The 23,702-nt window shown below is 39.3% G+C and overlaps 1 protein-coding gene and 1 pseudogene across 1 annotated transcript in view; both read right to left on the bottom strand.

Moving 5' to 3' along the window:
* Positions 1-23,702, bottom strand: part of LOC120861085 (alpha-N-acetylgalactosaminide alpha-2,6-sialyltransferase 3) — a 636,442-nt gene that overhangs the window by 589,156 nt on the left and 23,584 nt on the right. The gene's annotated exons all lie outside the window — the stretch shown is intronic.
* LOC120861109 lies at positions 7,700-7,836 on the bottom strand (annotated as a pseudogene).

A 23,702-nucleotide genomic window follows, 5' to 3' on the forward strand; every position in this document is an offset into this window, starting at 1 on the left:
CCTTCCCTGGGCAGCTGGTACTTCCCACTCTGCCCATTCTTAACTCAACAGTGCTATATACAGTAACTACTGCTTACAGTCTTTGTTACTTCCCTACAGCAAAGCTTCTTAGTGCTTTGAGGAGGTAAAATGCGAGCAGACACATGAAAGAAGGGAGAAAAGGAGCCAGGTAGACATCTGGGGGAAGAATGTCCCAGGCAAGTTTAAAAACAGCAAAAGACCTGGTGTGGCTGGAGCAGAGAGTGAGGCAGAGAGAGGAGAGGAGGCAAGAAATGCACGGCTGAGTGGGCCAAAGGCTAAGGCCCATAACCCATGGAAAGGGATGTGGATGTATTTTTCTGGGTAAGATATAAACTTCCTGGAGGGCTTGTGCACAGGAGTGGTGTGACCTGACCCACATTTTTAAAAGCCATTCTGGCTTCTGTGAAGAGAACAAACAGGAGGGAGGCAAGGGCAGACACAGGGCAACCAAATGAAAAGGCTTGGGCATGAGTGGTGCACGTGAGAAAATGTGGCGGCTGAGGTGGTAATGGTAGAGACCCCAACAGGACTTGATGGACTGGGTGAAAGGAAAACAGGGCAACACCTTAGTTATGGCCCTAGAACTTGGTGCGAAAGTGTTAGTCGCTCAGTCCTGTCTGACTCTTTGTCACCCAGAGACCACAGCCCACCAGGCTCCTCTGTCCATGGGATTCTCCAGGCAGGAATACTAGAGTGGGTTGTCATTCCCTTCTCCAGGGGATCTTCCTGACCCAGGGACTGAACCTGGTTTCCAGCACTGTAGGCAGATTTCTTTTACCATCTGAGCTACCAGGGAAGATGTAGTAAGCCAAATAATGGCTCCCAAAATTATCTGTATTCTAATCTCCAAACCCGTGAACATGTTATTTTCCATGTTAAAAGAAACTTGCTGAATTTAAATTAAGGATGTGTTTAAATTAAGGATGTTGAGAGGGGGAGATTATCCTGGGCTATCTGGGTGGGCCCAATGTATCTGAAGGGTCCTCAGAAAGAAAATATGGGGACAGGAGGGTCAGAGTCAGACAAGGAGATGTGACAATGAAAGCAGAGGTCAGAGTGAGGCAGGACCAGCAGCCAAGGAGTACAAGCAGCCTCCAGAAGCTGAAAAAGGCAATGATACGAAGACTCCAGGAGGAACGTGGCCCTGCCACCCCAGTTTAGAACTCTGACCTCCAGAACTGTGACATAAATTTAGTGTTGTTTTAAGTTAGTAGTAATTTGTGACACCATCAATAGGAAACCCATATGTCTGAGTTGACTCTGATGCCATTTATTGAGACAGAGAACAATGGGGAAGGAACAGGAATCAGGAGCTCTGTTAGGACAAAAAATCTGAACAGACATTTCTCCAGAGAAGACATACAGATGGCCTACAAACACATGATACAACGTTCAACATCACTAATTAGTAGAGAAATATAAATCAAAACTATAAGGAGGTATCCCTTCACACTGTCAGAAATGGCCATCATTAAACAATCTGCAAACAATAAATGCTGGAGAGGGTGTGGAGAAAAGGGAACCTTTTTGCACAGTTGGTGGGACTATAAACTGATACAGCCACTATGGAGAACAGCATTGTGTTCCTTAAAAAAAAAACTAAAAATAAAACTACCATATGACCAAGCAATCCCACTCCTGGGAATATATGCAGAGAAAACAAAAATTAAAAAGGATACAAGCACCCCCCGTGTTCACTGCAGTGTTCATTTACAACAGCCAGGACATAGAAGCAATGTAAATATCCATCAACAGAGGAATGGATAAAGAAGATGTGGTACATATATACAGTGGAATATTACCTCGCCATTAAAAAGAATGAAATAAGGCCATTCTAGCAACACAGATGGACCCAGAGATTGTTATACTGTAAGTAAGCCAGACAGAGAAGGAGAAATATCATACGGCATCCCTTATATACGGAATCTGGAAAGAAGTGATGCAGATGAACTTACCTGAAGGCAGATTTTTTTACCCCTCCTCACCTCTCTCCCAGGTCAAATAAACCCCATTCATTTACCCTCCTTCACAGAACTCAACTCCTAGAACTCCTCCCATCCTCTTTGCTTGCTCCTATGTGTACTATGTTTGGCTGTAGTCCTCTTAAAATATAGCGTTCCATGCAACTCAGTAGTCTGACCAACGTCAAGTGTAACAGAACCATCATAGAGTAAATGTCCGGAATTAAAGGACTTAACAATCATTGCTTCAGTTATTCATGAGCAATCCCAAAGATCCATGACATGTTCTAGTGTACGATTTCACTGAAGTACAAACAGCTCATCAGATAATGTAAGAAGTGCTTGGGACGATCATTTAGAATCCAGGTGCCCAGAGTCTTTCTGGCAATAAAACTTGGAGATTCATTCCCTCCCTGTTCTTGGGTGCAATAATACCTGTGAAATGATTACAAACTCAGATTTCTTAGGAAAATTTGCCACCAAGCAAAGGAAGATACTTTAGTAAATAAGGCTCTGCACAGGAAACACGTGATCGCTAACAGAAATATGATTTGGGACAAACAAGGATCTATATTAACATTTCCATATTCACAAGTCTGAAGGTTTGGGATGGCCTCAAACAGTAGCTTTCACAAATGTCATGTGCCTTCCATATACATATCAATGAAGCCAAAGAATGTGCTATCGTCTGTACATGAAATAGGCGGCATTGTGTGTACAAAACTGAATTAAGAACGAGGTCCCTGAGTTCCACAACCAGCTCTGCCAGGCACTGCTTGACCTTAAGAAACTGCCACTCTTCTGGGTTTCAGTCTCTCTGCCTATAAAATGAGATGTTGGAATGAGTCAGGGATTCTTCACCTGCTGTGCAGGGACAGAAAGGACAGGTGAGATGTTTACCCACTAAACATCTTTTAAAGATATGGATATGTACATTTTAAGAATAAAAGAGTTACAACATTTATCAAATTCTAGGCATTGTGGTAACTGCTTTACATAATAACAGTCATAATATAATGAGCAATACTAGTAATTAAATGGAGAAGGAAATGGCAACCCACTACAGTATTCTTCCTGGAGAATCCCGTGGACAGAGGAGCCTAGTGGGCTGCTGTCCATGGGGTTGCACAGTCAGACACGACTGAAGCGACATAGCATGCATGCATATGTTGGGGAAGGAAATGGCAACCCACTCCACTATTCTTGCCTGGAGAATCCCAGGGACAGAGGACCCTGGTGGGCTGCCGTCAATGGGGTCGCACAGAGTTGAACACAACTGAAGTGACTTAGCAGCAGCAGCAGCAGTACTTAAAAGCTTATGGCTTCATAAGTATTATTTTACTGAAGCATACGATTCTGATGCAGTAAGTACTATTAGTAAACCATTTTATTGATAAGCAAGTTGAGATTTAGAAAGATCAGGTAACTTGCTGGAAATCACTCAGTGTGAGAAAAGCAGAGATGGGGTTTCCACACAGACCTGAATCCACAGATCCTGTTCTTCTCTACTGTTCTGTACAGTTTCACAGTGAGCTCGGTAACTAGGTAAGAGGAGCAGCTGGTAATCACACCATGGCAGAATTGTCTTTAATTTGCCTATTTTCAGAGTAGCATTTTCTCAAATCTCAGCAGTGGTTGGCAGAGGCTGTTCATTCAAACTAGCAGACCCAGAAGCCAGACCGGTGCAAGTGACCCTCTGTTAGCAAAGCTGCTCACTCCAAGAGCTGAGAATGCAGCAAAGACAGAAATCAGAAAATGCAGTTGGCTATGCTTATAAATAAACCACATTTTTAATTTATGCTAATAGTACTGCTGTTTACACCACCTTCAAAACGAAATAAGACCTGAGTGAGCTGTAAAGACACAGATGAGAGAGAATACTACAGGTAAAATATCATTTCTTATTAAGGTTTTACACTCAGATCCATAAATTATCCTGTTAAAGTGTTTCTGCTTAAGCAGCAGAGTTTCCTTGAAACACATTTTCCTTCTTGGGAAATGTTAGATGAACTGAACTTCTCCTGTTCTCTTATATCCTCAAACTAAAATAGAGGATAATTGACTTTCCATGACTTAACAAGCTTTGAGGCTCACTTACAATCAGAAGATGGGCCTAAAGCAAAATTGTAATACATGTCTATAAATATCTTCATACACAGAAAAAAAATAATATTACATTAGTCACTGAAACTAACTCTGGCTAGTTCTAACACAAAGCAGGGTGAGAAGACTTTTTAGAGGAATACTATTATGTTATGGAATCCAAGGCTAAAGGACCTGACAAATGAAATTTTTATCTTCAAATAGTATGCACTATCTAATCCCAAATAGATAAAATGCATGTATATTTACCAGTTTCCCTGAAAAAGTATAGGAAGACTTGGCATCAAGATATTAACTAGAGTAAGGAGTTCCATTCTAGTTTTCATAGCATCCTGTCCTATATTTCTTCTTTGTAGCATTTATCAGAATTGTAATTCATTACTTGTGTAATGGTTGGTTATCAATTCCTTTCCTCAAACGAGGACTCTGTCCTACACCAGGCTCAGAGTAGTCTTAATTAAACTTCTGAGTGATGGAATGAGAGATGCGTATTTTGTTTCTACTTTTCTCTAGAAATGTCTAGAATCAGGGCCTGGAGCACGTGGAGGAGCCAGGAATGGATTCTGCCTCTCTGATTTGACCTTCAGTTCTTCGTTTCTCCATTCTGGTCTCAGGCCACCCAACAGAACACAGCCTCCTAACAGCTCTTCACTTTGGTCCACTGTTTTAGCCATCACGAAAGAAACTAACTTCTTGTTCTCAGAGTCAATTCCAATACCCCAGGGGATTAAATAAGAAAAACCCCTGGATAAATCCACTGTGGTTGAGACACAGAGTGGCCTAATGCAACACCACTGTCTCCATGATAATCATGGGGATAGAACGACAAGCAAGCAATTTCCAAAACAGCGAGGGGGCTAATGGAGGGGTGGCCAAACTGCATACAAATGAAATGTGTTCCCTACACATTCTTCCTAAAGGAGACATTTAAATCAGCTGAAAGCGCTGAGCTCAGAGTCCGAAGTTCTCACCGTGGCTAGGAGCCTTACAATCTGACCCCTGACCCCTGCTCTATCTTCTCCGTGGGCATATTCACCCTCCCGCACTGAGCGGCAGTCACCACATCTCTGTGATGACAGAAGCTCCTTCTTACTTCAAGGCCTTCACATAAAATCATGGACTTCTGCATACCTCCCATCTAGCTACTTCCCCCTAGCATATCTTCCACTTAGACTTCCTCATAATACCTACAGCAGACCAGATCACAGCTGCGATTAAGAGGCTGTGTAGCCACGGCTCTATTCAAAACAGGTAAACAAGGACCTACTGTAGGGTGCAGGGAACTCTGCTCAACACTCTGTAATAGCCAAAATGGGAAAAGAATTGGAAAAAGAATAGCTAACAGGTGGATGTATAACGGAATCACTCTGCTGTACGCCTGACACAACCACAACATTGTTAATAACAATACTCCAATATAAAATTTAAAAAAAATTTAAAGGCTGAGTAGCTTTTCACTTGATGTTTTTCTTATCTCTAATTCTGTAAACTTAATAAAAACACAGCCTGTCTCTCCTCTCTGAATCTAATTCCACAGTGCCTAGCACAATACTCTGATAGCAAATTTAAAAATTAGTTAGCAAATTAGCAAAAATAAGTTAATGCACATTTTCCAGTGAAAAAATGAACACGTGAACCAGCCAAATCCTAAACTTTCAAATGCAATGGTATCCAAAAGGTAGGAGTAGCCTAGAATTAAATAAAGTATTTCTCACCTCATTTTCCAACTCAGAACACTTCCATAGACAAGAACCAATTGGCAGGTGATGGCTGGCAAGGACAACTGCAAAGGCATAAAGGGTGCTTTGTTATACCACAGCAACTCTCCAAACAAAGTCAAACTGTGGTCCACCAAGAAGCAGAGTTTCTGCACTCAACGAAGCCAAGTACATGATCCTGTTCCCAGTGCTTTTCTGAAAATAGGCTATTAGCCACTCATCTGAAAATCAGAAACCCCCAAACATCAAGGTTCTTTTCAACCTAAAATCAAAAGATACATTACCAAACGACCATTACTGAAGATCTACTGCCCTTGTTCTGTGTAAATAACTTCTCCTGTGGTTCTAATATACTAAATGAGACTGTGGAATATGACTGTCATGTAGTAAATTTAAATTCTTCTGACAGTAAAAATAGTTGTAGCTATTCTGATCAGTCATAAATTATTGGGGGTGAGAGTTTGCTACCCAGTTTACTCAAAGACATACTAAAATATACTGACACAGGAAATAAATGAAAACCAAGGCTAAGCTCCAAGGGCCAAATTTCCACCATGAAGTGCCTAGAAACCTATCCTAAAACATAATACATCTAACAAGTGATTCTGTAGTAAGTCTCACATATTTTTTTTTCCTTGAAAAAGCAAGCCCAATGCTAAAGTGTAAAGAATAAATATGAACTGTGTCGTTATTTTAAGTGAAGACAAAGCCACCAGGTCAATTATCTGCTATTGTGGGGATGGACTTCTCTTGATCTTGGCACACTCTGTGCTTTCTTTAGGATATCTCCTCTACTTAACAAGCTCTCAGATCCAAGAGAGGAAACGTACCATTTCCACACACACCTCAAAGTGTCCCTTACTTTGCTAGTCCTTTCCATGTAGGTTTCTTCTTCAGGTGCAGAAATATCTTCTCTTAAAAGTAATAGAGAATACTTAATTATGTACCCTTCATTTTAGTAAGACTTGCATTTTGTAATGAGGAATACAGTATGCTCACAGTAGAAGCTGTAAAACTAGAGAAAAGCAGAAACAAGAAAATAAGCACCTCTTATTGCATCACTCAGAAGTTTAGCCAACACTACTCTGAGCCTGGTATAGGACAGAGTCCTTGTCTGAGGAAAGGAATTGATAACCAACCATTACACAAGTAATGAGCTGCAATTTTGATAAATGCTACAAGGCAAAAATACAGGATAGGATGCTATGCAAACTGTAGTAGGACTCCTTACTCTAGTTAACATCTTGATGCCAAGGCTTCCTATACTTTTTCAGGGAAACTGGTAAATATACATACATTTTTATCCAGTTGGGATTAAATAGTGTGTACTATTTGAAGATAAAAATTTCATTGTCATTTCCAGAGCTAACTTCTACAGACAGAATTTCCCTAAGAATACCCAGGAAAGAACAGTAGGCAAACAGCCACCAGTGAGTCACAAATGGTCATAGAAGAAACCAAGGAATTGTTTTCTAGGTCTCTCTGAAACAGTCAAATAACCTCTGGCCAAAAGGAAACCATTGTTGACTGCTGGATGAGGTCATCACATAATACAAAAGGTATAATCAGAAGCAAAAAGGAACACATTTCAGATTCTTCTTCTTCCTTTTACCGTCTTATAAAGTTGCTCACCCACCATGACTTTATCAGAGTTTTAGGTTTGCAGATAAGATCTTGTAACAATGTCATTTGGGAACTGCTTTACCTGATCTGTCCTTTAAGATCTACACAGATCTTGCAAGAGTGGCTAGAAACCCCCTCTACTCCATGCCCTCTAGAAATACAAGTCTCTCACTTAGATTCTGAAAATTTCTATATGTGACTATGTTCTGTTGGTCAAACTCCGCCTACAGAATTTTATTTCTACATCTGGTATCTCGGTTACACTCAGCATTAATTTAGACAAATTATGCAACTGTATTTTCCACAACTGGGAGAAATTGTACACCTCAGCACATCCAAATGTAATGGATGAGCCTCACCATGGGAAAACTACCTTTGTGACCATGGTACCTCCCCTGCCTGGTAAATATTCAAGTTTATTTTTTAAATGTACTTAGGTACTGGTCTCTATCTCCTTCATGAAAGAAGCAAGTCTTCTATTTCACAATAAGTGACATCATTCTAATTCCCCCAGGAGTATCAGTATCCATGTTTGCATTCACATTAAAGTTTATAAGGTATAGATAACTGAGATCAGATTATTTCCTGAGAGTGAGATTCCAGGGGAGAAAGGATATGGAGAACAGAAAATGAAGGAACTAAAAGGATAAAAAGGAATTATAATGAGGCCCTTTGGGAATAAGGTAGAGAAAGAAGAAATGAGCATGGCCAGCCCCATTGATTTCCATCCAGATACCCATAAGCAGAGACAAATTAAACTTCAATGATAATTCTGAGTGCACTGCCTGATCTTCTCATACACAGTGTGCCTTACAGTTTTAAAAATGAATGTTTAATTTAGTACATTCTCAAGTACTTTCAAATGGCCATTTTTTTTACAGTGGAAATTCATCTTAATAATTTCTTAGTAGAGGAAACCATAGATGTAAGAGTAATGTGATCACTTTCTAAACTTGAAAGAACACCCTCCTCAGCCTGATTCTCAGCTAGGCTCTTCTTAACCTTCTCAGTCAACTCCGATATGTCAGAAGAAATTTCCCGGCTCGGTTTTCAGGGAAGAATGACTTCACCCAGGCTCTCCGTGGTGCCCTGGCAGAAAGCCAGGAGCAAGCAATGCAGATATGGCTGCAGCCTCTCTGCGCTCAGCCTAAGATAGGATCTGCCAGGCCAGAGAGGAATCCGGGTTCTCCAAAAATGCTACAGCAAGTTACTTTGGCACTGAGCAGAACACACTACCCATTGACCAAACAGTGAAATGGGACTTGTGCTTCTTTTCCTTTGAGTGGAACATTCCAGAATAATGTATGGGAAGTTCTAGATAATGAGCCCCTTTGATCAATTATACCATAGTATATGATATGTGGTATAATGTGGAAATGTGGAAAACCTAATAATGGAAGACAAATATCTCATGGCCTTTGCATCTCATCTCAATTTATACAAGGTTTTGGTTTTCTGTATGGAAACACAATACCGTTCCAGCTTGAGAATTCTCCTGTTTCTCTTACTGGAGAGGGAGCAGTAAGTGTGTAACGAGAAAGTCCGCAAAAAATTCTATTTGTTTTTTTGTAATCAGTCAACTTCTGTTTGTGATGGAAGTCAATGTAAACCACAGCAGCAATGAAGCCCAGGCACAGGTGTTCTCTTCCTATGTTCTAGGACTCTGAGTGATATATGATTTCTCCTAGGAACTGAAAGGCTGCAGCAGACCCGTCAGAGAAACTATAAATCATCCAACAAATAATATGAAAACACAGTCAGTGAAACCCCTCACAGAGTAGCAGCTTTCTGATTAGCTGCCATACTAGTGTGGACTAAGGAATCCCAAAGGAAGATGCTCTTTTCTTTTTGGGATAAAAATTACCATTTTCTTCAGACATTACACACACAGACACACACACACCCCTACAGATTTGAGAACTCATTGTATTTGGTATTACTTTTTCAAAATGACTGAGACTTACCTACCCCACTATGCCTAACCATAACTGAGATTTTCTTTTTCCTCTCTCCTAGGATCTTTATTTCAATCAAAGTGTTTAAATTCTCCATAAAACATTTTAGAGACCCTACATACCAAGTTTTAGAAGGCTGACTAGTTGAAGATGATGCCTTTGCTAAGGACAACTCTTTGATTATGAGTAATTCTGCAGTTACTTCCTTTCTTTTTTAACAGCCTTGTAAAGTTTCAGTGATGAACAAACAGGACTTGGGTGAGTACAGTGCCATCTAAGAATCTGGGTTGAATATCTCTATATATTCATATATGAAGAAGGACTTGATGTAGAGATTAGAATGTGATTAAACCAGAAAGGTAGTACATCACAAAGCTGGGGTTCCCAGCTGGGAGTCTTCAGATGGACTTTAAAGGTCCATGAATCACTTCAAGTCCTACAAGCAAAGCTGTGGATTTTTAGGGGAAAAGAATCCACAGCTTTCACTAAAAGGGTTAGTGAGCCAATGAAATTTAGGAACCTTAAAGAGAACAGACAATAACTCATTGTTGAATAAATGAATTCAGGGAGAACCAGCTTACTACTGGTTATAACATTTCCAAGATCAAATCTTCTTTGGAAGCACTTGAAGATAGTGGAAAGAAAATTGGCAATATTGAGCTATTATCACATATGTAAGAGCCAGGCTCTGATCGAGTTGCTGCTCCATCCCTCAGTTCTTTTACCAAACACTACTTTACTCTTTATAACTGTCAACTACAGACAGTCCAAATATATAGCTAAAAATAATAGCTCTTTCCCCCACTTTCAAAAATTGCTTCAAGTATTAGGGATTTGTAACCTAGATCCAGGAGATCTAAATGTTCCCTGAGAGAATGTCAGAGTGTGGGAGCTCCATGGATAATGGAAAGGAATATGGGATCAAAAGGACAAAGACAGTGAATACACTGGGGTGCAGAAGGAAGGAGTAGGTAGAAAAAAGAACCCAGACCTGCCATTGGAGCTTCCATTATTCTCCACAGTGCATCATCCTAAAAGCCTGTGTACACGGGCTACCCACTCTTGTCCACCCATAGGACTACAACATGAGGTGGGCTAGAGAGTAGGGTAAGAGGAAAAAGAGGCTCAGTCACAAAGATGTGCATACTGATTAAACAGGAAGGAACTGGGAGCAGGAGCAAGCATAAAGGCGCCTCTACATATCAAGAATAATAAGAATACAAGCATAACACTACACGCAAGAATACTTACAATGCAAGGAAATCATCATGATATCACAGGAGAGTAGAAGAGTTGTTAAGAAAACATTCTCTAGTGTCAGACCAATCTGGAGTTGAGCAGAGGGCTGCACTTCTTAAGATTGTGTCCTGGGCAAGTTATTGAACCCTCCAAGCCTCTGTTTAAACCCTCTTCAGTGAAAGGAGGATAAAAACAGGACAGGTATTTATCCTGTCCCATTATTAACCCAATATAATTGATTGGTATTAAGTATTCGCTGTGTGACAGACCCTATGCTAGACAAATCAGCTTATTTAGGCCTTACAGCCCCCCAAAAAACTAGGTACTATTACTATCCTGAATTTACAAATGTGGAAAGTGAGGGTTAGAGATATCACATAACTGGGTAAAGGAGAAATTGACCCATAGTAGACAGGCTTACAGAGAAGATCTATAATATAACACATCTAAAATCCTGCCAAGGAATCTCAAGAGGTTACATGGCTCTTGAGAACATGGACAACATTGCTTTCTTCCAGGGAGTTTTGCCTGAATAGTTAAACTTTGTTTATCCCTATCAGTGATAGGGAGATTCAATCTCTATTACCATAAAAACCCAAATCATAGGAAATGTATATATACAATGCAGTGGAAGGACTGAGGCTGAAGCTGAAGCTCCAACACTTTGGCCACCTGATGCGAAGAGCCAATTCATTGGAAAAGACCCTGATGCTGGGAAAGAGTGAAGGCAGGAGGAGAAGATGATGACAGAGGATGAGATGGTTGGATAGCATCACCAACTCAGTGGACATGAATTGGAGCAAACTCCAGGAGATAGTGAAGGACAGAGAAGCCTGGCATGCTGCAGTTAATGGGCTTGCAAGGAGCTGGACATGACTTAGCAACTGAACAACAACAACATATACAATGCAATAAAATGTCAAGTGCATAAAACAGGAAACTCAAACTAGCTTAGACAACAAAGGAAACTTATTAATTCATGTAACAAAAAAGTCCTGCAGCAGGAAAAACCTTAGAGATGGTTTGATCATTGCTCCAGCTAAGCTTCTCTGCAATTCTTTCACCTTTTCCCTACTCCTTGTGTCTGTGACATCCTTAGGCTGCTTTTCCTCATGGAAGCAAAATAGCTGCAGCAGCTCCAGACCTCACATGGCAACCCAGACCATCCTGAGAAACAACAATTTTCTCTTTCTCAAACAAAAGTTCAGTGCATCACACTAACTTATCCAATTCAGATCACGTGCCTAGTGCTGAACTCATCAACATAGACAGGGAAAATGTTATGCACTGACTGAGTAAAGACTGACCAGTACTCCTCAAGAGGATGGTATTTGAAAGATGGTCTTGCCAATCAGGATCCTTTCTTCCCAAAATAAGTGACTACTACTGAATGAGGTATAAAATGGTTCCCAAAAGAATTATCTAGGTGCTGTGAGAAAAAGAAGGTGGATACTCAAAAAAAGTAATCAACCAATGTCCAAAAGTGTACCAAGCAGAGAACAAATGAAGGACTCACAATCATAAGCACAATAGGACACATTGCATTTAATGTTGTATGTATAGAGGTGTAAAATGCTTGGGAAACATCTATTTACTTAAATAGGTACATTTCTTTTGTTCACATGATTCATTTATTTAACCATGACTACCTTCAAAATTAGCACCAGTGTAGACTTTGATCCAAGCCATACATCAGCCTCCAAATTAGCAAATTGTTGTTGTTCAGTCAGTAAGATGTATTCGACTCTGAGACCCCATGGATTACAGCATGTCACGTTTCCCTGTCCTTCACTCACTCTTGCAGTTTGCTCAAATTCATGTCCATTGAATTAACCAGAGATGTTCGCATTAGCAACATTTTACTGATCCATTTCTCCCCACTCAATTTTCACTTTTTTCAGACAGGTTTTCTTTTCAATGAACTCCCCAGAATCACTGTGAGCTTAGGATGTCCTGGAGGGAGGCAGTGCAGCCGAATAGTCAAGTTCACAAGCAAGGAGAATACCAGGCTTAGCATGAGCTCTGTCTCTTATCAGCTTGAAAATCCCAGACAAATCATTTAACTTCTAAATTTCTTCACCTGTAAGTGAAGATAACAGCATCTATCTCATAAAGCCAGGATTAAATTATACAGTGTACATAGGCACTTGGTACACATTCTGGAAAAGAGCAAATGTTCAACTCATATTAGCTCTTTTATTGATAAGAAATTAAAATAAGGTTAATGTTAGTGCTCTGAGACATTTTTTAATCTTACAAATAAATTGACTAATCAAAGGAAAAAACTCTCTTTTGCATTCATCATCACATCATATGATCAAACATCATAATAATGACAATATATGACTTATTGACTGCTTACTATGTTCAAAGAACTGTTTAGGTGTTTTGCACATATGAATTCAAAGATAGGTATTTTGTTGTTATTTGACAGGAGAGAAAACTAAAGCTCAAAGAGGTTAGCAAAGTTGCCTAAATGTTGCAGAGCCAGTAAATAAGAAGGCAGTATATGAACACAGACGAGTCTGACTCCAAAGCTCATACTCAGAAATTTCCCAGTTAACTGACAATTTTAGTTTCTTTAACCAATAAAGAATTGTCCCTCATAAAAGAAGGCTAATCTTCCCAGTTAAAAAGAAAAAAAAAAAAAACAGAAAATTCTTTAAAGTGGTATTTGTACAATAACTTTAGGAAATATAATAGCCAGATGATAATAGCACTAGCAATCCAGGATGTATTTTATGGAGCTATTAATATATGCCTTGAGTGGTCAAAGGCTTTACCACTCACTTGAGGCATGTAGTAATGGCCAATAAAACTTGCCTTGTCATGTCTTAATGCCATATTATATCATCATACTTATAATGAAACGCCCTTAAACTTCAGTGTTATCAGAAGAGAAGAAAAAGTGGTGGTTAAACAAGCTAGCAAAGTAAGGAAGAAGTACAGAATCTGTAAAGAGCCCTGAGCTATAGAACCTCGGCCTAACTCTACTATGCATCTGCCTGACCTTCAACACATCTTCAGATCTCAGGATCTCAGCATCTCCTTCTATAAACCAAGGTTCATTATGGTAAGTGAAGGCTTCTTCCAGCTTCAACAGCCTGTGGTATTACAGAATATTTCATGCATTCAACAGGAGCTCACAAATTGCAACATATATACCAGGTATACCCTGTGCTAGGAGCTGAGAACAGCAGTAACCAGGGCAGAAGTCCTGTCTCTGATGCTGGACTTAAATGGCTTCCCTGGTAGCTCAGATGGTAAACAATCGTATGCAATCCAGGAGACTCGGGGTCGCAAAGAGTCAGACACAATGAGCGACCAATGCAACAAAGAGGTAAAGGGATGACTCGGGGTTTAAATACTGCCTTGCTTTCTAATTTTCTCTCGTTACACATCATGAACATGTCCAAGCAAACATACAAAACCTTGATAATAGTTGAGTTGGGGTGGTGGTATAGAGGGCAATGGCACCCCACTCCAGTACTCTTGCTTGGAAAACCCCATGGACGGAGGAGCCTGGTAGGCTGCAGTCCATGGGGTCGCTAAGAGTCGGACACAACTGAGCGACTTCACTTTCACTTTTCACTTTCATGCCCTGGAGAAGGAAATGGCGACCCACTCCAGTGTTCTTGACTGGAGAATCCCAGGGACGGGGGAGCCTGGTGGGGTGCCGTCTATGGGGTCGCACAGAGTCGGACACGACTGAAGCAACTTAGCAGCAGCATAGACCCTAGTTCTTTGTACTATTCTCTCTACCTTTGTGATGTCAGAAATTTTTCATCACAAAAATTTAAGATAGATGAGAAAAGCTTCAGGGAGACTTTTGCTTCTGAGAATAACCCATTAGATCTGCCAGATTAACCTTTCCACCAAAGATAAGAAGGAAAGATAGACAAAATATTTATGAAACACTTAAAAATATCCCAAGGTCAACAAGATGGGAGGGGGGGGATTAAATAAGAATCAAGGGAAGAAAGGAAGTCCAGAGAAAAGGGATGGCATTTTGCACTTGTTTTCCCTCTACAGATGCTTGAAGAGCCAGGAGAATAGAGATTTATGTTCACAGTCTGCTGGAAACAGGGTAAAAATATCTGAGCATATCATTTGCTTTGCGTTAGGATCTCCAAAGAGATACACTCTAGCAGGAAGGAAGAACAGAAAGCTAACAGGTCCCTGCAGGACTGCAGCTTATCTTCAAACCACCTCAGTCTCTGAAACTGAAATAAGCTGTTTCTGGAGTACTAAGCTCCAAGTACTTACAGAAGCAAATGTAATCCCATCTAGAGCTGGATAACACTGACCTCAAATTATATCTGCAAACAATTGTGCAAATATAGTATCTCACACACAATTAAAAATAACCACCAATTGAGAAGATAAGAAGATATAAATACAAACTAGCAGAAACAACAGAAATAGAAATAGATCTACAGGGCTTCATATTTGGAATGACTTGAAACTTTTTGTTAAAAGTTTACTTGAAAATTTCAACATGGAATGGTACAGTAGGGTAAATGGTGGCTCCCTCCAAAAGATACATTCATGTTCTAATTCTTGAGACTTGTGGCTATTATTTCATATGGCAAAGGAGTGAACATTACCTTATATGGTAAAAGATATGATTAAATTACAGGTGCTGCAAGGAGTTTATCCTAGACTTTCCAGGTGTGCCCAAGTGATGAAAGAACCTAATTGCTAGCCTAGATATCTATGCCCAGAGGAAATACCCTTAAGAATGGTGGTGAAATAAAGACATTTCAGATAAACAAACTGAAAGAATTTGTCACCAGTAGACCTACAATAAAGGAAATACCAAAGGACATTTCTTCTTAAGTAAGTGATCCCAGATGGAAGATCAATGATACAAGAATAAATGGAGAGCAAAGAGAAAAATAAATACATGAGTAAATCGGAATTAATGATTGTGTAGAACAATAGTAGCATCTTGGGCATTTGAAATATATAGAAAGAAAATACAGCACAATAATAAGAGACAAGAGAGATCTGAATTATATTAAAGAGTTCTAAGGCCTAAATCAAGAATACATACTAAAATGTCTAATGTAATCATTAAAGTAATAATAAAAGAATGTAAAACTTCCAAGCTAACAGAGAGAAAAAGTGGAATGGTAAACAAACTCAATCCAAAAGAAGAAAAGAAAAATAAGACACGAAACAAGCAGGACTAAAAGAAATCCACTTAATACAATAGTAATTTCAACCCAACTTTGTGTGTAATTATATTAAAAGTGAGTGAATAAATGTTCCAATTTAAAGACAAAAATAGTCAAATGCAATAATACACTGTATGTATTAATACAAGAAACACATTTAAACATATGGATACAGAAATGCAGAAACTAAAAGGATTTTTTAAAAAAAGATATGCTAGGCAAATATTAGCCACAAGAAAGCTTGTGCGGCTTTATTAATATCAAACAAAGTAGAATGTATGGCAAAAACTCATTTTTGGTGTATGAGGAGTCAATTTGTAATGTCAAAAAGTTCAATTCATCAGGAAGATATAGCAACTCCAATTTCAAATGTATTTAACACAGTTCCAAAATCTACAACAGCAAAATTAATAAAAGTACAAGAAGAAAAAAGATAAATCTACAATCAAAGTATGAGATTTGAACACATTTTTCTCAGAAACCTATGGGACAAATAAGAAAAATAAAAACGAGTGATGACAGAGAAAATTTGAAGAACATAAATGGTAAAGTTGGCCAAATGAACATACAGAACATTGTATCTATCAACTAAAGAATACACATTTAAAGATCACAGCAAACAGGTACAAAAATGGGCCATATGCTGTGAAACCAAACAAGCCTCAACACATTTTAAAGTACTAAAATCAGATATGTTCTTTGCTCACAATGCAATGAAGCTAAAAATCAATAACAAAATAATAGCTGGAAGACAGTAGAAATTAGAAATTATGTTAGAAATTAGAAATTATCTCATGATAATAAAATGATTTCATATAAAACTTTGCAATAAAAATTATGTTTAAAGTGAAATTTATTATTTAAATATATATAATAGGGTTAAAGAAGAGAATCAGTAAATAAAACACCTCATTTTAAGAAATCATTTTTAAAAATCAGTAAACTTAAACTAAATAAAAACAACAATATAATACAGAGGATCAACCAAGGGAAATGTTAAAAAGATTAATAAAATTGATAAATCTTTGGAATGACTAATTAGGAAAAACCAATGTCAGAAATTTTTAAAGGGAAATCTCTAGAGTCAGCACCCATATGTCTTGTACAGCTCATTCCCCTCGGCAGTCTGGGCCATTCTCCACTCCAGTCAAACACTGATTTCATATCAATCACTACAGAGTAGTTGTGGTTGTTATAAGTGAAAGTCCCTCAGTTGTGTCTGATTTTCTGGGACCCCATGGACTACAGACTGCCAGTCTCCTCTGTCCATGGAATTCTCCAGGCAAGAATACTGGAGTGGGTTGCTGTTCCCTTCTCCAGGGGATCTTCCCAACCCAGCGATCAAACCCAGGTCTCCTGCATTGCAGGTAGATTCTTTACCATCTGAGCCACTGGGGAAGCTCTTCTTATAAAGGTAGTTACACAATATATACTCTTGGGTCTGGTTTCTACTACTCAAAACACTATTTTTGAGACCTACCCACGTTGTTGGGTGTATCAGAAGCTCCCTCCTTTTCATTGCTGGTAGTTTTATAATATACAAACACATTGGTCCTTTCTAGTCTTGAGCAATTCTGAATAAAATGCTATAAATATTCATGCACAACTCTTTCATAGACATATGTTTTCATTTCTCTAGTATAAACACCTAGGAGTAAAATTTCTGGGGATTCAATGCATTCTGAAAAACCACAAATAAAATTCCACAGTTTTTGTGGAATTTGATGAACTACTTCTAAAATTCAAAAGGATATATAAGGGTTAGAATTAGCCTTAAAGAAGAACATGTAGAAAGGCTGGCTCTATTAGAAAAAAAAATACATTATAAAACTTACTATGAAAACACTACAGTGTGGTGTCAGTGTAAAAACAGTCAAGCAAACCTATGGGATTTAAAAAAAGACCCAGAAATAGGCCCAAACTTATATGAATATTTGGTATATGACCAAGATGCCTCTGCTGGGTGGGAATGGAAGAATACTCTTTTTTCTTTTTTTAACAGTATCTTTAAGGAACACTCTTTTTAAGGAGTGGTGCCAGGAAAATTGGGTATCAAATTGGGGGAGGGGCAATTGATACTTTATTTCAAATTGATTTGATATTGATTTCAAATTGATTCAAATGGATAAATTTGAAAAGGTTCTTTAATCTAAATTTGAAGAGTAAAATAATATAGTTTCTAAAAGTTAATACACCAAAATATTTTCAAGAAACCTAGGTAATCAAAAACTTCCTAAGAAGAGATTTTTAAAAAATCATTACTCATAAATAGAAGTAATAAACTGGGTTGTATTAGAATTGCTTTGTTCATCAAAACATGCCAGTAAAAGAAGGAAAAGGCAAGCAAAAAAGTGGTAGATCTCTGCAACACATATAATTGGAAATATATAATATATTAATGCACAGACTATATACAAAGAATTCCTACCGAATAAAAAAGGAAAAAGACAGGTATAACTCATTTTTTAAATGGGGGAAAAAAGAGACTGGAATAGGCGGTTCATATATGGGATAGTCAAATAGCTAATAAAGAGGTGAAAAATACTTAATCTTATTCTTTCAGGGAAATACAAATTATGATTACAAAGAGATACCGTTAAACACCTACGAAACAGCAAAAGTTAAAAATCTGACAATATCAACTGCTGTCAAGAAACTGGAGCAATAGGAACTCTGGTACACTTCTAGTGAGAGAGTAATTTGAAACAATTACTTTGGAAAACAATTTGGTATTATCTATTGCCAGGACAAATTGTGAAAGCCTTTGAATAGGGGAAAAAATATACTGAGGGTCCAAACTAGTGCCCCTTTCATGTTATTCTACCTTTCATGGACTTTGAGCTATTCTACAACTACTTAAGTTATAGAAAACTACTAATAACACAAATGCTTCTTATGTATATAAATGCAAATGAATTGTGTCTGGTAGACTTCAATGGATGATAATACTGTGTACAGACTCATCTTTCATCTATTCAATTCATTTCAGCATCCTTTGTTGCCTGTATACGCATGGGTCTTTCAATTCTCCTTTGAACCAGTTGTAACATCTTATTGGTTCTATCATTAATTGATGTGTCAAAAGAAATCTTTGACACATGTTCATTTTATATTTGTGTCAGAGTAATGATTTTACTTTTAAAAAAAACTATCCTTTAATGCCACTAAGGCCAAATATACATATATTCTATGCTCCAACAATCCCAACCAACAGAAACATGTTCATCTGTGCTCCAAGAGACATGTGCAAGAATGCTCACAACATCATTACTTACAACAGCTAAGAACTAGAAGCATTCCAAACATCCATCAATGGCCAAATGGATAAAGAAATTGTATATTCAGATAATAAAATCCAGCAAGTGAATAAAAGCTACATAGCACAAGAGGGAAGAAACTCAGATACATAATGCTGGGGAAAAAAAGAAGCCAGACATAAAACAATATTTTACTATATGACTCCATGTGTATGAAATTCAAAATAAACACAAAACTAAACCACAGTGTTTAGAAATATCTGCATAGGCGACAAAACTTCTAGTAATAATTTCTTTGCTTTTCTTTACAAAGTTAAGACAGTCATCTCCTTGGGAGTGAGAGAAGGTAATAGGAAGAGTGCTTCTAGAACACCTCGGTATCAGTGATAATCATAAACATGTCGACTGAAAAAAAAATGCACAGCCTCAAAGTTGAGAGTTTTGTTTTATTTGGTGGACTTTCTGGGGAATTCAAGTCCAGGATACAGCTCTCAGATAGTTCTAAGGGACTGCTCTGAAGAGGGAAGCAAGGAGCCAGTTTAATAGGAGTTTTGTAGCCAAAAAAAAAACAAACAACAACAACAAAAAAAAAAAAACAGGTAGTCAGAATACCAAAAGATTACTGTTAATTAAAGAAAACCAGACATTTCAAGTTAGTGAATTTAGCACTTTTCCATATTTTTGTTGCTGTCGTTTAGTCACTAAGTCGTGCCCAACTCTTTGTGGCTCCATGGATTGTAGCCCACCAGGCCCTTCTGTCCATGGGGATTCTCTAGGCAAGAATACTGGACTGGGTTGCTATTTCCTTCTCCAGGGGATCTTGTCCACTCAAGAATCAAACCACAACTCCTACCTTGGCAGGCAGATTCTTTATCACTGAGACACCAGGGAAGTACTTTCTATGTATGCTGCTGCTGCTGCTAAGTCGCTTCAGTCGTGTCAGACTCTGTGCGACCCCATAGACGGCACCCCACCAGGCTCCCCCGTCCCTGGGATTCTCCAGGCAAGAACACTGGAGTGGGTTGCCATTTCCTTCTCCAGTGCATGGAAGTGAAAAGTGAAAGTGAAGTCACTCAGTAGTTTCCGACTCTTAGCAACCCCATGGACTTCAGCAAGAGTACCTGAGTGGGGTGCCATTGCCTTCTCCGCTTTCTGTGTATAGAAAGATGCAAAAGGCTGGGCTCATGGAAATCATCCCTTTCATATGCAGCCTCAGTCATCTGGGGCCAGCCTGCTGTGTTTTCCTGCCCTGAGTTTCCTCAGGGTGCCCTGCTGGGGAATGGCTGCAGTTGTTGATGGCCTGATGGTCAACATCCTGTTTCCATCCTCAAGTTTCTTCTGGGTTCACCTTCAGGGGTGGCTGTAATGTGATGGCTTGATGACTGAGACATCCTTTGTTTACTGATATGGCAGGTAACATTTTTAATTGACAAAGATATTCGCGTGTGCATGCTAAGTTGCTCAGTTATGTCCAACTCTTTGCAACCCTTTGGACTGTAGCCAGCCAGGCTCCTCTGTCCATGGGATTCTCCAGGCAAGAATACTGGAGTGGGTTGCCATGCCCTCTTCCAGGGAATCTTCCCAACCCAAGGATCGAACCCACATCTCTTATTTCTCCTGCATTGGCAGGTCGGTTCTTTACCACTAGTGCCACCTGGGAAGCCCCACAAAGATATTCACTTTATGACAAGTCATTAGCTTATTTTATTGTTTTGTGTACTTTTCCTAGTGGGCACTATCTTTCACAGTAAAGAAAACATTCAACAAGGAAAAAAAAGACTTTGGGGAGTGAAAGACCCAATAGCCAATTAGAGGCAAAAGCTATAGCATTCACTGTATTATCCAACAGGCGGATTTTCCACATTAATATTCCAAGTCATTAAAGAAATGGCCTTTGGAGACTATTTTCTAATCCCCCAAAGCAGTAAAATAAATGCAATAAGCTGCTGAAAGACAGGAAGCCTAACAATCCAGTGCCAGGACTATTTTTTTCTTTTCCCTTCAGAGGCCTTGCCAGGTTCACAAGCTGAGTATTTTTAGCCAGAAGTTAAAGTTTAAGCTTTATCCTGCTTCTCTGAAAACAAAATATTAGCTGCCATTCAAAAGAAATTAATGCCTGCATCCACCTCATTTCAAGAGAAAATTGTTTCTTTCCATCTCCGCATAACTTGATACATGTCTGCATGAGTCAGGTGGCGGGGAGGGCCCCTCTGTTATCAGCACAGGTAAATGTTTCCTAGGTAACCAAGCCCTCTCCCAGCAGTGCCAGCTCCTTCAATCTGTCTGGGCTGAGTTCACCAGGCAGTGTTGGCACCAACCCAGCTCGCTCATGACGGGATGAAGTTAGAAAATTCAACCCAATCTCCCTTGGCTGCTCATGTTTTGATTCATTTGTCCAAATGTTAGAAGGGCATGTCTGAGGGCACTATAACAAAGGCTGCACCATATTTATGAGACATCCAATTTCATTCCACCTTGAGGGGAGAAAAAGATTGGAGATGCGGGGAGGAGGGGACAACCAAGAGAAGAGGAAGGAAAGTATATCAATGCCTCTTACACTCTGTGTCCTACCCTTCTAACACTCAACACTGAATCACTAACTCCTGTTTTTTCAGGAATAAAAAATATTTACCATTTAACACCTGCTGTGTGTCAAGCACTTCACGTCCAATATCTCACTTATTCTTCTTCACAATAGTCCTTATAAGTAGGCAGCTTTGTCTTCAACTTCCAAAAGGAAACTGCAGCTCAGAGAGGTTAAATGACATGCTCAAGGTCACACCTAGTGAGAAGTCTGACCCACTGTCTGAAGGAAACTGTTATCAATGACTCACCCAGTCTTTGTGAAAAGCAACTAATTAACCACAGTCCACTTCTAGAACCCAGAACTCACCAGCTTTGAAATGATACATAAAGTTGCCATGAATGATACTCCTCCCAAAAGTAAAGTACCAGTAGTAAATAAAATTTCTTACACTAGAGACAATTTATACAATAAACTGTGTCTATCCAAAGTATGAGGTCTTACTTCATGTTGTTCCTGCCAACAATTATTAGTAAACCAGATATGATTTAGAGATCGAAACAAAGGTTCAGGAACATTTGCTGCCTGCTCCCAAATCCAAGGGCTGTAAATAGTAAAGTGAGGACCTAACAGACTTGAGTGCCCAGTCATCTCATGCACTAAAAATGACCAGGGAGTGTGCACACACATCACTCAAACAGGCACACATGTTACCAGCAACCACATGCTAAGTTGCTTCAGTTGTGTCCGACTCTGTGCGACCCCATAGACAGCAGCCCACCACACTCCCCCCGTCCCTGGGATTCTCCAGGCAAGAACACCGGAGTGGGTTGCCATTTCCTTCTCCAATGCAGGAAAGTGAAAAGTGAAAGTGAAGTCGCTCAGTCGTGTCCGACTCTTTGCGACCCCATGGACTGCAGCCCACCAGGCTCCTCTGTCCATGGGATTTTTCCAGGCAAGAGTACTAGAGTGGGTTGCCATTGCCTTCTCCGAGCAACCACATGGAGAGTTATAATTTATGAAGAAGCCCTCAGTCCTTGTTGGCTATTGTCATTATCATCCCTAATAGTTGGGCTATAAATCCACACTCCTTAACTTACCATACAAACTTCATCAATATTTGGTCTTCACCTACCTGTCCAAAATCACCTCTAACACTCCAGCCAAGGCCAAATACTTGCAGTTCACCCTATTCCTCCTTCATCTCCATGATTTTGTTGTTACTGTTCCCTCCGTCTAGAACACTCTCTCACTTCTCCACCTGGACAGTTCCCCTGAGCTTCCTATACTTTTAATTTTGTCAACTGCTTTCCTGGGACTCCTGTGGCTGATGCCTGCCTCTGTTGTAGCCCCAGGTACCCTAAGGTGACTATGCAAAGTCACTCTTTTTTCCATCTTCAAACCCTGGTGTCTCATTGGCCTCTAGCTCTTCACAGAAAGTTTTCAAGAAATGTTGAGAGGGGAATTCAGGTAGTCTCAGGGTCTAGGCATAGATCATAGAGGCACAATTTTTACCAAATTGATAGAAATCCTCTTCTGTCTTTCTCTATTTCCCTTTAAAGCAGTCCATGAAAGGCTAAAAAGTAGCTTCTCATAAAACAGTCCATAAAGCTGTATGGGGTAATTAAGTGTTGCCAGTCCATAGAGCATCGCATGCAGATAAGCATTGCTAAGGGATGGCTTGCCTTTCATATACACCAGGGCTTTCTTTTTCTTTTCTTTTCTGCTGTCCGAGGAAAACTATTAATACAAAACAAATATGTCACAGTAATTCCACGTTACTCCTATTTATTTTTAGTCTATGATTTTTTTCACTATGGCAAGGGTGTACAATTCTTGCCATATCTTTAGATCTTCCCTACTGCTCTTCTATAAACCTAACTGGGAAATTGTATGTATCAGACACTCAGCGCAACAAAGTTTAAATCCAAAGAATTCAACAAAGATGAATCAAACCACCTGCCTCTGAAGACAATCCCAAAGAAAAAGGTGGTTGAGGGGGGACCTTGCTTTACAAATATGAGATATGGGAAACTAGAGAATGTAAATGAAATCATGTCAGCTTAAGGCCAGGCAGTCTGGGTTTGAAGGCCAACTCTGCCACTGACCTTGGACAGTGAC

The sequence above is a fragment of the Oryx dammah genome, unplaced genomic scaffold (assembly GCF_014754425.2).
Source record: "Oryx dammah isolate SB20612 unplaced genomic scaffold, SCBI_Odam_1.1 HiC_scaffold_11227, whole genome shotgun sequence".
Taxonomy (NCBI): Eukaryota; Metazoa; Chordata; class Mammalia; order Artiodactyla; family Bovidae; genus Oryx; species Oryx dammah.